Below are 13,682 nucleotides of genomic sequence, written 5' to 3' on the forward strand. Positions count from 1 at the left end.
CTCCACAGCAGCCACTGTAAAAAGACATTGCTCATGAAAAAAGAACAGAGAGAATATTTTTGCAGCCTAACCCACAACAGTATCCCATCTAAAATTCATACCCTGTTTTGGGGCTTTTCTGCTTTGCTGGCAGAGGCTTGAACTCTATGTCTTGTCAAACTGTGCTGTACCAACAGCAAACCACAGCCTTACAGCACATAACACCATGTTGCAATTCCTACTACAAATAAACAGTTATCTGGACTATTCACTACTCATGCAGGAAACATGAACACGAGGAAAAGCAGCTCAGCAACACAGCAAATGGAAGTTGGGGGGTTTTATTACACAGAGAAAGAAGCTACTTAAGGATTATTAACTCTTGTCAGTGTTGTTGTCTTGGGGAGGTTACAGCAAACACTGGCTGTGTATTCTAAAAATGGACTGAAAATTGTGGTACCTAGTGGAAAAATCACATCATAGAAAGGGAAGAGGTAGGAAGAGATTTATAGATCTCAAACTAAAATTCATCACTTAGCACTGTGACTTGTTGCTCCTATGAAGCTTCACTTTTCCAAAGCACATTACAAACACTGCCTAATTGATCCTCATGAATAATTTACTCTTGGAAATGACACTATAACCCTTGCCCTTTCAGTGTATCACTGAATCTTCTGCCTTATTTTTAAACTGTGGCTTTTGCAAGGAATACACTGAAGCATGGTTTAATCACTTCATAGAATTTCAGTTGTGGAATAGTCCACTGCAACTTAGTGGAAGCTGCTTATCACAAAATAATTGTTGATCATTCCCCATAGTAAAGTGTGCTGCTCACCCAAAGAACTCAGATGCTTAACTTGCTGCCTTAAGTATGCTAACTTTGCATGTCTCCTGTACACACATAAAAATGCAAAGAAAAAAAAAAACACTTCCCAAATAAAATGTTGTGAACCTCTTGTTAGCCTCATTAGTGACTTCTCATGACAACATCTGGAAATCATTGCTGCAATAAAATATTCACAACATGCACTCCTTGCTAAAAGAAATCGGGGGCCACAGTTTAAGTAAAATCCAAATAAAGGATCAGACATTTACACCTATGAAACACCTATAATTAGATAAGAGAATAAAACTAATTATCAGATGTACCAACCCTATGCTTCAGACCTTAAGCCAACTTTGTGTCTGCTAATTCAAACACTTCTGTTGCTTGGGGTTTTTTGCTTGGTTTTTTTTCTGGTTTGTTTTGTTTTTTTCTGTCACCAATAAGTTTGATACTTGTAAATGTCACAGGATACAACCTTAAAAGCACAATCAGTTCAATCTGTCATAGCAATTTTGGGCTCCTTAAAAATGTAAAAGAGATTGTGCAATATTCACAGTGAAAGCCCAAATCAACTGGAATCAAGTAGCAGCACAGTAATTATTTTTGGCCAAAATGAATGCATAGTAGCATCAATTGTGTTAATAATTTAATTGAATTTCTAATTTGATTTTTTAATTACTAAAGATTACAATTCTGTGCAAGACTCTTAATTCAGTTGCACTTGATTGGCACCTAAATGTAATAATCTTGTTCCACACAAAACTTTTTATACGACAATCATTAAATGTTCTTTAGTGTACCGTATATTTTTTGAGCTACATGTATATTTTAATAAAGCTGAGTGAAAAATTTATAGGAAGGCTTTTTGCATTTTTTCAACCATGAAACTACCTTACTACAGATGAAGGACTACTCTGCAAAAGTGCATAATACTATGACTGCTCCTGAATTAGGGAGATAAAGTGCACTCTACAAACAGAAGAAAAAGGAGGAACATTCTACCCTGTGTTCATATACTCCACAGATTTTTCCACTGAACTAAAAATTTAAAATAATCCTTGATGTTCTTCTTTATCCCTCCTCCCCTCCTTCATACACAACAGCACAAACATGATTTCACAGAGTTTCTTGAACTATAAACTTTTTCCACCTGCAGAGCAAATTATAAATTATAGCCCCTGGAGGCTAACTACTGATATTCCCTTAACACACATGGCCAATAACAATATATAGCTTCATGGCTAACTAGTAAGCCTGTAATTTAATCATGGGATCCTGCTGCCATTTATAAATTGCTTTTATGATATCAGCATTGCACCTTCTTTTGAAATGAAGAACAGTATTCAGACATAAAACTTGTATCATTCTAAATGTACAAGGACAGCAGGATCCAGATAAACAGTCACCCAAGGGGAATTTATTCTTTCTGGCCAGAGCTGCTGATGCAGTTCACCAGGCTGAGCTGTGTTTCCTGAAGGGTGGAAGGGCAGGAAGACTTACCCTACACTTGAGGGGTAAGAGCTACCAGAAACCAGACAAAATGTATTTTAGATCAAAGGTCACCTTTCTCTTATTGCTCTTGTAAGATCTTGTATTTTTTACTGGAAGAAAAGGGTGTTGCAATTCTACCTGGCCTTGTGATATAACCCAGCAGCTTTCCCATGGAGCAGTGTTTTCTTGTGACTTATTTAATTTTCATATCTGGTATAAAGTTACAGCTGGAAAATCATATGCCCACAAGTTCCTGGAAAGCTTGATGGAAACAAACAAAAAAACATTAGGTAAACAAGGAAAGAAATAAAACGGTAAAGAGTTAGGTAAGGGGAGAAGAAAAAGAAAACTTATTTCAACTGCTGTGGATTTTTTCCATAAGAAGTCAATCAAATGTGCAATGAAAAACATGATGCAAATGTGAGATGTTGCATCATGTGAGTAACATCAGCTTCCCTCCAAAAACATCATGGTACTGCCACCTGCCACCACAGGACTGCTATGGTGTGCAGGGATTTCAAAAGTCTTTCAGGAAGAGTATGATATATTTACTACAGATTCTATAAAGCTTATGGTTTTTTTTTTTAAATTAACATTAGTTTTTGACACTACATAATCATTCTTCTAATGAGGAACCTCCAGTGAGAAGATTTATAGTTTCTCCCTACTTAGTCTTTTAACAGTTAGAGGAGACTAAATATATGGCACTTGGCAATGTTCAACAGTTGCACTGTTTTCTTTATTTAGGAGTTAACACTGACACCCTATTCCTCTTCAGGGATTTTTTTTCCAGGTCAATTCCAACATAATGCTTCCACAGCAGCACCATTAGCATTGTCTCTGTCTCAGTGACCTTGGACACTCACAACAGAACCTGCAAAATCTATAGAAAGGGGAACTACCTGGTGAACCGTGATCACCAGAACTTTAAAGAAACTTCCCCTAAATATGAACTGATCCTTACTTCAGATTAATAACCAAGACAAATGTATGATTAGTGGGTATCATTACTCCTGAAATTCAGAAACTGAAGCAGGTTAATTCCATGTGGCTGGTATGGTGGCAGGAGCAATGGAAACCACAGCCACATCCCAGGTGAAGTATCTCTGAAGAGAAAAATGTGAATCCAAATTTGCACTCATTTCATTCACCTCAGCTGTCTTTGAGGGGACTGAACAACTGACCCACCATTTGACCTACTGAATTTGACTAGGAATACATATCTCTGCTCAATTTTCTGCAGGAATATCTATTCAAGGTTCCCATATTCAGTCCTAAATGTGAAGACAGTCAGGATACACATTCTGAATTTAAATATCTCAGGGCTTCCATGCAAGTACAATAAATTCACACCAAATTAAGATAAATCTGATTATAAATAGCTTAGACCTCACTCTCACGGCCTTCTGCATGGGTGCAAAATGGATTGTAAAATGCTGCTATCAGGATTCCACTGGCTGCTACTCAATCTCTGTACATATAACTACTCCACACAGGCATGACTGACTACAAAAACAAAAGGCAGCAACAGTTCTTAAGAATTAGTTATTATTTTCTACACATTTCTTCTGTAATTCTTTTGTTCTTCAGAAACCACTCACTTTGTATATATGTTTATGGATCGATAGCTGATAGAAACATAGGAGAAAAAAACTTTGTTTATTGAAATTAATCTTGTTTTGAAGCAGAATCATAAGGCAGAATTTCTACTCCTAGCATATATCAATGACACAACTTTCTGTGTTTCAGTTTCATTAACATCCAGTAAAGGTTTTTCAGCTTTATGTCTAAAGCAATCATAGAATATCTCAAGTTGGAAGGGACCCATAAGGCTTCTCAAGCCCAACTCCCTGCTCCTCACAGGACTACCTAAAATGGAACCATATGACTAAGAGAATAGTCCAGATGCTTCTTGAACTGACATCACTCCTTTCTTTGCTTCACAGACATATTTTTGATTTTGTGTGAAATAGTGTTTTTATTTTCTTCCAGGCCAATGCAGAAACAAGTCAAAACCCCACTGCCTGCATTTCAATCTAATGCCAGCTGTTTTCCTGGGGCCTGGCTGCCAGCCAACCTCCTGATGGATTCTTCTGTGGTTTGTCTGAACAGAGGTCACACACTGAAGTCCTGGGGAACACGACGACTGCTTCAATATTTGCTTAATAATATAGTTCCAAGATAATTGAGCAAGCATTTCACTTTCCATGTTCCTCCAAGACAATAAAGGTGGGTTGGCTTCAGAAGAAATTCTGAAGCTCTAAGGGAAGCTGCCCAGGTTTAGGTTTTCCTCAATTTAGGGAGCTAATCTGAATTTACAGCCCCTCTCTCTGCTAGTACTAAAATTCCTTCATTAGTTTAAGTATCTAGAACAGATTCTTTAGGTCTCTGATGCTTACAACACTTCTAAATAACACTCTCTCTTGCTGCTTCTTTTTTTATTTAATCTTTTTGCCCCAAAACATCTTTCTGAAGGATGCAGAGTGAACAGTGGAAACATCACTCAGTCTAGTTTGTGTACAAAGATACCTTGTACCACTGACACTCTAACAGGCTGATGCCACTAAAATTAATAAGTTACATCCAACAGTTGGATCCTATCCACAGAAAAGTGTTATGAAAATGTATTATATAACATATTCATATATCAGGGTAGAAAGAATCATTGTTTTCCACTCTACAGAATGCCCAAGCTGAATCACATAACATCAGACTTCCTATTCCAGGAAGGACAGAGACTTTTAGTGCATGTGAACATGGGACAGCATGGTCAAAACAGGCAAATTATCCACATCTGTAAGAAGTATTTATGGAAGCATATTGTCAGTGTATTATTTACAACTAAGATGGTTGTAAATACCAAATTATGGGTAGAAGATAAGGCAGGCCATCCGAGTCACATACATACACAAATTTATATTCTGAATTTATGAAACTTGCCTCCTGGTTTCCCCTTCCCCAGACAGACACTGAAGGGTCACAGGAGAAATACCTGGTTTTCGCCTGGTGAACAAGAATTCAACTGTCATCTAAAGGAACTGCTTAAGCTTCAATGGTGAAAGAAATGAAATAGTTTTCTATCAGAAGGCCAAAGCACTGAAGCAGTCAAAATTCTATATTTTTGTGGGCTTTTTTAAACTGGGAAAAAAATGTTCATGCTTGATGATCCTAAATGTCTTCTATTTCTTTGTGATGAAATCACCCAAAGATATAAATAAACATTCTAAATAAAGTTCAGACTGACTGCAGCATATGTCTACTAATGTATGTGACTGTCAGCCTAAATAAATTAACCTCCAATAGAAGTCATTTTCATAAAATTAATTATTCCAATGTCAGCTAGAAGAGACAGGTGCACACTCACTACTCCTTCACCTAGACTTTTCAGTGAACTTCTCAAACAGGCTGCAGTTAGAAAATATTAAGAATAGAGAGAGATTTGAAGATTTTCTTTAATTGCTCTTTCTAGGCTGGGTTGAGGTCTTTAAACATAACTAAAGGATCTAGCAAGAAGAATAAAGGATTACTGAAAAATTTATACATATAATTCAATTTGCTACAAAAATATAAGAGGAAGCTCAATGAGAGAATGAATAACATTGAGCCTCTTGCACCAGAACATGGAACTGATTGAGATACTGGCAAGCACTTATTACCTCAGAGATTTGGCTTTTGCCACTCTTCTGGAGATTTTCCCAAACTCAGGTGATGTAAATCTTTGAAAAATAAGCTTGTTTCCATGCTCACTGGAGAGTTTAGTTCTAGCTGCCCCTGCCTGCAAGGTTCAACCTACACTGAGAACAGAACAGTTCAGCTGGAAGGGACCTCCTATGCCCACCTTGTCCAACTGCAGCATTAAACACACTACAGCCAGACCCAATTGGACTTCCCAGTGCAGTTGTATTTCTTGGCTGCTATGAACTGTCTGCTTCTAAGTTAAAGCCTAAGTGCTTGTTCAGAGCTTGCACAGGAATTTTGGCATAACAATTTATTGTGTTATGCTGACAGACTCAAGTATGAGCCCTCCTCTGCACTGAATGGGGCATGAAGCCCATGGGGAAAAACCAGCAGGTAGAGAGCTAAAGTTTGTATTTTGTAAAGCCTGGAGCAAACATAAAGGTAACAACTAATTACAGAGAAACAGGTCACAGTTTCACAGAAAACAGAGTATTTGGCAAAATATATCCGAAAAAGAAAAAAAGACTGCTTATACCCCAGACTTACCTAAACCATTTTACAAGCATATTTTCATTGTAATTATGTACTTAATGCAGAGGTTCTTAACTTATTTTTATCTGGGCTGACAGTGCTGCACTTCCTTGCTGCATTTCACTATGAAATAAGCTGCAAAACTCTAGATATATTTTCCTTTTTTGTTGGCATTCTTAAATTTCACTGAATGGCATTACTGGCAATATTTGGTCCTCTATATGTGCTTCCATGCCTCAGTTAAAATCCAAATATACTAAATTCTATATCTCTAATTCTTGGGTCTGGAGTAACAATTACATTTTCCTGATATAAATACATACCACTTTTTCTTTGTATTTTAAGGATGTTAATGTGCATTCTCAAACTTGTTTACTTCCTGACTTCGTGTTATATATGGAGGGTAACCAAAATTGCTTGAAAAATATACAGACAGATACAAGGGATAACTAGAAGCTGGTTGTAAAGAGGTTTATCCTGGCAGTAATTCTTATAAAGGAACATATATTAAACATATGGGTAGGGAAAAATTGTAGTGCTCTAGGCAAGGCTTTGCTATGGACTAAAGATCCATCTCCTTCAGCACAGAAATACAATAGTTTCTTAACATCAGAATTCCAAGAGAGAATTGGAGTATATACTATTCAATTTTACAAAACTGTTGAATTGCCCACTTGAGAGGGTAAATACGGACAGGGTGATAGACAGACTTTTTATTCCAGCAAAATTATTTTGTGCTGATACTCTGTGTCCATGATGAACCCAAACATCTGCCCTGGGGCAAGACCCCAGTGAAATCAAGCTGTCAGGTTTAACATAGATATTCTATGAGTAACTTTAGCAAACAAAATAAAGATCATGTCTGCTTGCAAAGTAGGCTATTTACTATTCTATAGGCAGTTTGGGCATTTTTTCTCTCTAAAATAGCAGGTTGTCATCAGATATTTGGAGGGTTAGTTTCATTACCAGCAGGATAAACAAAACAGTATTCCCCAATCTACTAATCCCTTTCCTGTCTAGTCTTAACAATTTCAAGGCAGAATAAACCAGTTCTACTGTCAGCACACTAGGAGGACAAGTCCTGACAATGTGTTGGACTGAACCACTCTCTTCATACAGACCACAGAACACAGCTTCAGGCTTACTTCATGCACTTGGCTATTTTATTATTTAGAGAATAATAAAAAAAATTAAATCGAATGCAAATTGATTAGATAAATTAAATTCGGTAAAGAAATTAAAATTTTACTTAGAAAAGCATAAGGTGCAGGACACAAAAAAATTTTTTTTCTTATTTTATAGCACTTCCATGCTTTTAATTTGTTTGCACCCCAAAGTATTAAAATTATCTTAAAGAAATAGTCCCTCAGCCTCTTAATGTCCTTGCTTCTGCTGTTGCTGTGCCTAAGCTGGTACAACTTACTTAGAAATAAAATTTTACAAAAGAATATTTAGATTTCTTGGTTGCTATAATTCTAAAACAAAAATAAATATATAGCTGTATTGTGTTTCTATGTGCACACAAAGGAGAACAAAGACCTGAATTTTAAAGGGTATGTAAGAATTTCCAAACTCCCAACAGTAGGTATTTTGGTTTTGTTGGTTTTAGAGGTGGAAAAATACAGACCATGAATAGCAGGAGTGTTGGTTTTGGTTGGTTGGTTTTGGGGTATTTTTGGTTTGGTTTCTGTTTGGTTTTTTTCAGAGGAGGGGGGGTTTGTTTGGTTTTTTAGGAAGTCAGCTACCAAAGCTCTTGCCTTTCTCAGAGACATAAGGAAATCACAGCAATAGCCTGCCACAACCTGTTGGTTCAACAGACAGCACTGGAACAGAGCTTTCAGTCATCTGGATGTTGTTATAGGGACAAAAAAAATCAGAACTGGCAGCTGTAGGTATCAATTAAAAAAAAATCCTACTTGATCTAGAAGTCACATATGCATTCCATTCCACACAATACAAACTATGGCTTATGTTTGATAATAAAGATTAATATAAACCCTTATTTCCTCTTCTGTGTGATACTGTCAAAACATTTTAATTCTAGGCTTGAACACAGATTGCTAAATAACCTGCATTCATTTTTTTCTTGTTCTGAGATTAGAATAGTCGGTGTCAAAATGACAGTCTAGCAATTAAGTCATTACTCAACATCAATAAGATTGCAAGAATCAGATCCTTAATTTGTCTATTTGAGGCATGCATTTGAATTAGGGGAATAAAAGAAGGAACAGTCAACAAAACTATTTAATATATACTTTAAGCTTCATCTTAATTACTGTGTGAAATACAGGCCACCAAAAATATAAGCCGTATTCTACAGCAGTACCCAGTTTACAAATGAGTGCCCTACACAAATCAAATTACAGTAACTGGTTGTCACAGCAAAGTACAGGCAATATAGAGTTTAATTAAAACAAGTCTAATGATGTCATCAGTAGACCACAGTTTGTGCTTTGTAAATAGCAAAGCAATTACTCCAGAACTGCAGAATTATTAACTTAATCCTGTTTATCTCTTCCTCCCTATAAAGCTCTTCCATTTAATTTGTGCATTATAGTCCATCATGATTTTAAACAGCATAAGCCTAGTAGGGTTAATATAGCTGAGCATCAATACATAATAAAGTTTTAATTGTGACATTAGTATTGAAAGAATAGAATTAGACCCTTCAGGTCTTAGTATATTTGGATTTCTTTTGGGTCTGATCTGTATTGTTATTGATGCTGAGGTGTGTAATGCTGGGCAATATATTTGAAATTCTTCACAACTTCCTTAATGCTTCAGGAACAGCATCTGAAGATGAACCAATCGTAAACTTATGGACAGCCATTAAGGGAATCCTATGAAACTCACAATCTAAACTAGAGACCATATTCACAAAAGAACCAAAGGCATTGCAGTGCTCATGTCACCTTTTAATTTTCAGAAACCAACAGAATTCATACCTGCATGCCAGCTGCTGTAACTATTTATGCAATGCACAGAAAAAAAAATCAAGTACCTCAACACGGAATGTGAACAGCCAGCAGGCTGAGAAAGTGACTACCAAAGCCAGCAAGCTGTAAAAATTTAAGGAAGATGAGACTAAGGAATTTAATGTCTTTACAGGTTTCAGACTTCTAATCACAGTTTCCTGAATATGCTTATTTTGGTTTAGGATTTATAGACTACAATACAACCCAAGCTTAACTGCTATTCCTTTTAAAAAATGGAAGACACCCCTCTTTTCCTTTCACAAGGATGAAGTCCGGTAAAAATGTCAGTGCAAAGCAACAGGAGTAGATCAACAGAAGTGCTGAGGATCCAATGTTTATGCATGTCTCACAGGGACCTCCTTCAGGCATGAGGATGAGTTGAACAAACCCCGTTCACATCAACTGAGACTACTCCATCATGCAAACCAAACCATTGGAAATAGGGAGAGCTGGCAGATTCACTTCAAAAGTCCACTTCTGATTCAAGTTAAAATGCTACCATAGATATTGATGCCACTCTAAACTGGTACATGAAGCATCTAAAGAAGATGCTTCTCAGTCTGAAGCTCTTAAGGTTCCAGGAAGTTTTGGGGTGGTATTCTTTGTTGTGGGAGCTGCACATTTATAAGAATGGATCAACTATGTCAGAGAGAAAGAGAGGGGATGAAAAGGTAATGATTTTGCACCTTCACTACAGAATTTGGCACTAATTTGGGAGATGTGAATCCCAACCTCTGCTCCAATAATATGAATCTTATTCAATAGTTATTTGAATGTAAGAAACACTCTTTAGAGGGATGAAATTGCCCCTTGCCAGAGGAGACAACCAAAAAAAGATCCTGATGAAGATCAAGAGTGCCTACTTCTGTAAAAAGATTACTTGAACATGCCTTGCAAATCTTATTGTTGAAACCTCCTACACCTTAAGTGAAACTTCTGAAGAATGTACTTCTGAACTTCCCAAGTTCCTTTCAGGCATTCCTGTGGATCTGGGACAAAAGCACAGATATAAAGCATGCAAGCAGGAAAACAAGTTCCCGCAGAATTTATTAGCTTGGAGGCCTACAAATATCTGAAGCTATGTTCTTTAGTTATTTCATACTCCTGCATATTTATTTCTCCTGACTTCTTTGAAAGTAACAGAGCATGAACTGTCTTTTCATCACGCCATTTTTATGTTGGTGAGACTGAATTTAGTGAAATTTTGTTGGCAAATATAAGGGAGAATAAGGTCCCCAGGATAAAATCCTGGGACAACTGGTAGGAAGGAGTCTTTTAGACCAGATGAAATCCCTACAAATTGCATGAGAGAATTTAAATTCAATCATAAAAGAAAAATAAATAGAAGCCTGTTTCTTCAACATTGGTCACATTGTAAGTATAGAGTAACAGAAGAAATATATATTTCACAGTGATTACTTACTGAAGGAACAACTGACAACACATAGAATACCCAAATTGCTATTAATTGCAATTATCCTTAAAACAGAATTGATTCCTAATATTCATATGAATATTCATATGAACCTTTAGATACATCTATGGTTTAAAACTTGGTGTTCTTTATGCCAGTGAACACGTGTACAAGTTTTACACTTCACTAATTTTGTGCCTAATTAATGCAGAACTTGCAAACCCATATTTTATAATTAAACTTCTTTCTCATCAGAGGGACACTGCTAAGACACTTCACAAGTATGTTCAGTTTTATCTGTAAAGAATGACAGACTATGAACAGCTCATTAGGCAATCTGAAAATCATTTGGGAAAAAAAGCCTCAAAACTTAGAGTTCAACTTATTGAATCGCTCATGCCAGTGTTAAAAAATTAAAAAAAGAACCAAAACAACAAAAACCCTACAACAACTTGAAAAGTCTCCAATAGAAATTATTGACCAATTCTTGTAAAGCCAGTGTAAGAAATACGATTTTTCTTGAAGCTTTTCTTAAGAAAGCAATAATTTAAAATTGTGCTGGTCCCAAATAAGTAAGGCTCCAAGACATTCTTGATCCATTGATGAATTCTTCCTAATATATTCCCTGAGGTACAGTTTTCCTAAATCTATTAGACATTTACAGTCTTTCAGGATGAGCTGCCTGAGATGCTCTATCACACTGTATTAACTTGGCAAGGTAATGCAGCTCTATCTTTTTATTTTCATAGAAAGAACTATGTTTGACCTTGGAAAGACTAACAACACTTTATTACCCCTAACCTTACTAGAGGGACATTCTGATCTATTGCTGTGAAATATTATACTAGACATAAGACAGACATAATATGCACGTAGAAAGTTATGGGGGAGTTATTCAGGATAAGATCCTGGATCTACTAAAGATCATGATATTGTTTCTACCTAATACCCAATTCTCCAAAGAAGGAGAAAACAAAATAAAAACAGTCCATAAGTATCTCGCTATTTGTAAAGACACAGTTAACAGAAGAAAAAACATTTCCCATTTGTAGCTTAGTGGCTTCTCTATGGAATCGTGTCATTAACTCCTTGAAATCCTAATGATCTTGAACAATTATTCTTCTTCCAGTATGCACACTCACACATTTGTGATAAGAAAACAAACTCCAGCCTCTTCCATCTTATTCTGCAACAGATTCTGGAAGAGTATCTTGAGTACTATTGCACTGATAAAAAGATCATAGCTACACTGGGCACAGTTGTAAAGCATCCTACATAACAGATTTGGCCAGTTTATGCAACACAGTAAGTTTTAGGAATAAGGTATTTTCACATTAATCTTCAACTTAATAACCCTTTTGCTCCAAATAAATTATCTATACTTAGCTGTGTTATAAGACTTTATACTTTCTAGAAGGAAAGCTTCCCTTCCATATTTCTTTTTCACTCCACCTAAATGCTCATCAGGAAGCCAGTACAACCAGTCAACACAGGAGTAAACCTAAAACAAGGGTTGTTTTTGACCCATTTTCTGTTCTTTTAGGGACATATTTATGTATATTACTTAAAAATATATATTAAAGTAAACATAGAATAATTTAAAATGCTTTGCAATTTTGAATTTGTATCTCTGCTATATCTTAAGCAGCAATTTAAGATGTACTGTAATTTTTTAGTTTTTATTATCACTTGTTACAGCATTTTTATGGTCCCTTTTAATGAGTTTTTGCCAAAATAATGAACACTAAGTGACTGCAAGTCCCTGCAATTTGTTGAAGAGATAACCAGTAGCAGTATGCAAGTCACAATGTCTCCAACCATAAGACCAAATTCTGCTCTAGGTGACATTCACTGGAACTAGGAGTGTCTGCTTAAATTAAATCCTGCAGAGATACTCATCTGCTGGAAGTCAGGCATGTATATATTACTGCTGTAATACATAGGATTTGTCCCCTGACTGAAGCTGAGTATGTGTGCTAAATCCTTAAAGTCTTAGGGCTTTATTTTGGATTTATATCATTATGACAAAGAGCAGAATTAGTCTCAATATTATTTAGAAGAGATGTGGCCTTTCTATCTACTGTCACTATATACATCTAGGAAAGCTTTTCTTCCTCTGTTGCAACAACTCTGAGACTTCAAACCCCCATAGCAGGATTCAGACTCCACCTAGGTATCCAAATGGTTGCAGTTACTAATTTTGCAAAAAATTAATTCTGACTGAATGAAAGAGCTCTCTGAACACATGGTTTTGATTTGCCAGCATCCAAGAGCAGTTTATTTTTTATTAATCTGTTTGTAAGATGTCTGAGACATTGTGTAAATCTCATTTCGAAAAGATGAAGTCAAGAGTTGAGAAAGGAAAAGCAAGATGCAGGCTTTATGTGAAGAAAACCACAAAGTAAAGATTCTCTTGTTAAAGAGAAATATAGAGACATTCATGGGTTTTGCAATGCATTTTACAGATTAATTGGAAATTTAGTTTTTAAAGATTTAATTCAAAATATCCTTCCTTGCTGGCTTTCTTTTCCCCCAAGTAAGAACCTTGTTTTTCTCTTGACAATTTTCTCGAAGTTTGGAACTTTATATCTTTGTTTTCTTTCTGTACTGCACATTGGATTAATCCTTTGAGTTCTACTGTGATCAACAATAGTCACTGGGTTCAGGAAAAAACTGAGAATAGTCAACCACTGTGCAATAGCAGCTTTTTTTCCTCTCTTCTCTCTGAAACTTATGGCTAAGCTTCCATTTGAAAAGGGCACTATTTTACTCCAGCATGTTTGATAAC

At 36.1% G+C, this 13,682-nt stretch overlaps 1 protein-coding gene and 1 long non-coding RNA gene across 4 annotated transcripts in view; one reads left to right on the plus strand and one right to left on the minus strand.

Annotated features, from left to right (window-relative positions):
- LOC139803881 (uncharacterized) overlaps window positions 1–5,528 on the plus strand; it is a 30,132-nt gene extending 24,604 nt beyond the window's left edge. Inside the window, exon 3 of the long non-coding RNA XR_011729194.1 lies at window positions 4,289–5,528. This is a non-coding gene — a long non-coding RNA (uncharacterized lncRNA). The remainder of the gene's footprint in view (window positions 1–4,288) is intronic.
- The window catches only part of CARD11 (caspase recruitment domain family member 11), a 103,266-nt gene that overhangs the window by 81,229 nt on the left and 8,355 nt on the right, over window positions 1–13,682 (minus strand). For 2 of the 3 annotated variants that reach the window (XM_071760482.1, XM_071760476.1), the window contains exon 2: window positions 2,435–2,557. The exons of the other annotated variant lie outside the window; for it this stretch is intronic. The gene's annotated coding sequence lies outside the window, so the exon portion shown is untranslated. The remainder of the gene's footprint in view (window positions 1–2,434; window positions 2,558–13,682) is intronic. 3 annotated transcript variants of the gene reach the window in all.

Source organism: Heliangelus exortis, chromosome 17, assembly GCF_036169615.1.
Source record: "Heliangelus exortis chromosome 17, bHelExo1.hap1, whole genome shotgun sequence".
NCBI classification, from domain to species: domain Eukaryota; kingdom Metazoa; phylum Chordata; class Aves; order Apodiformes; family Trochilidae; genus Heliangelus; species Heliangelus exortis.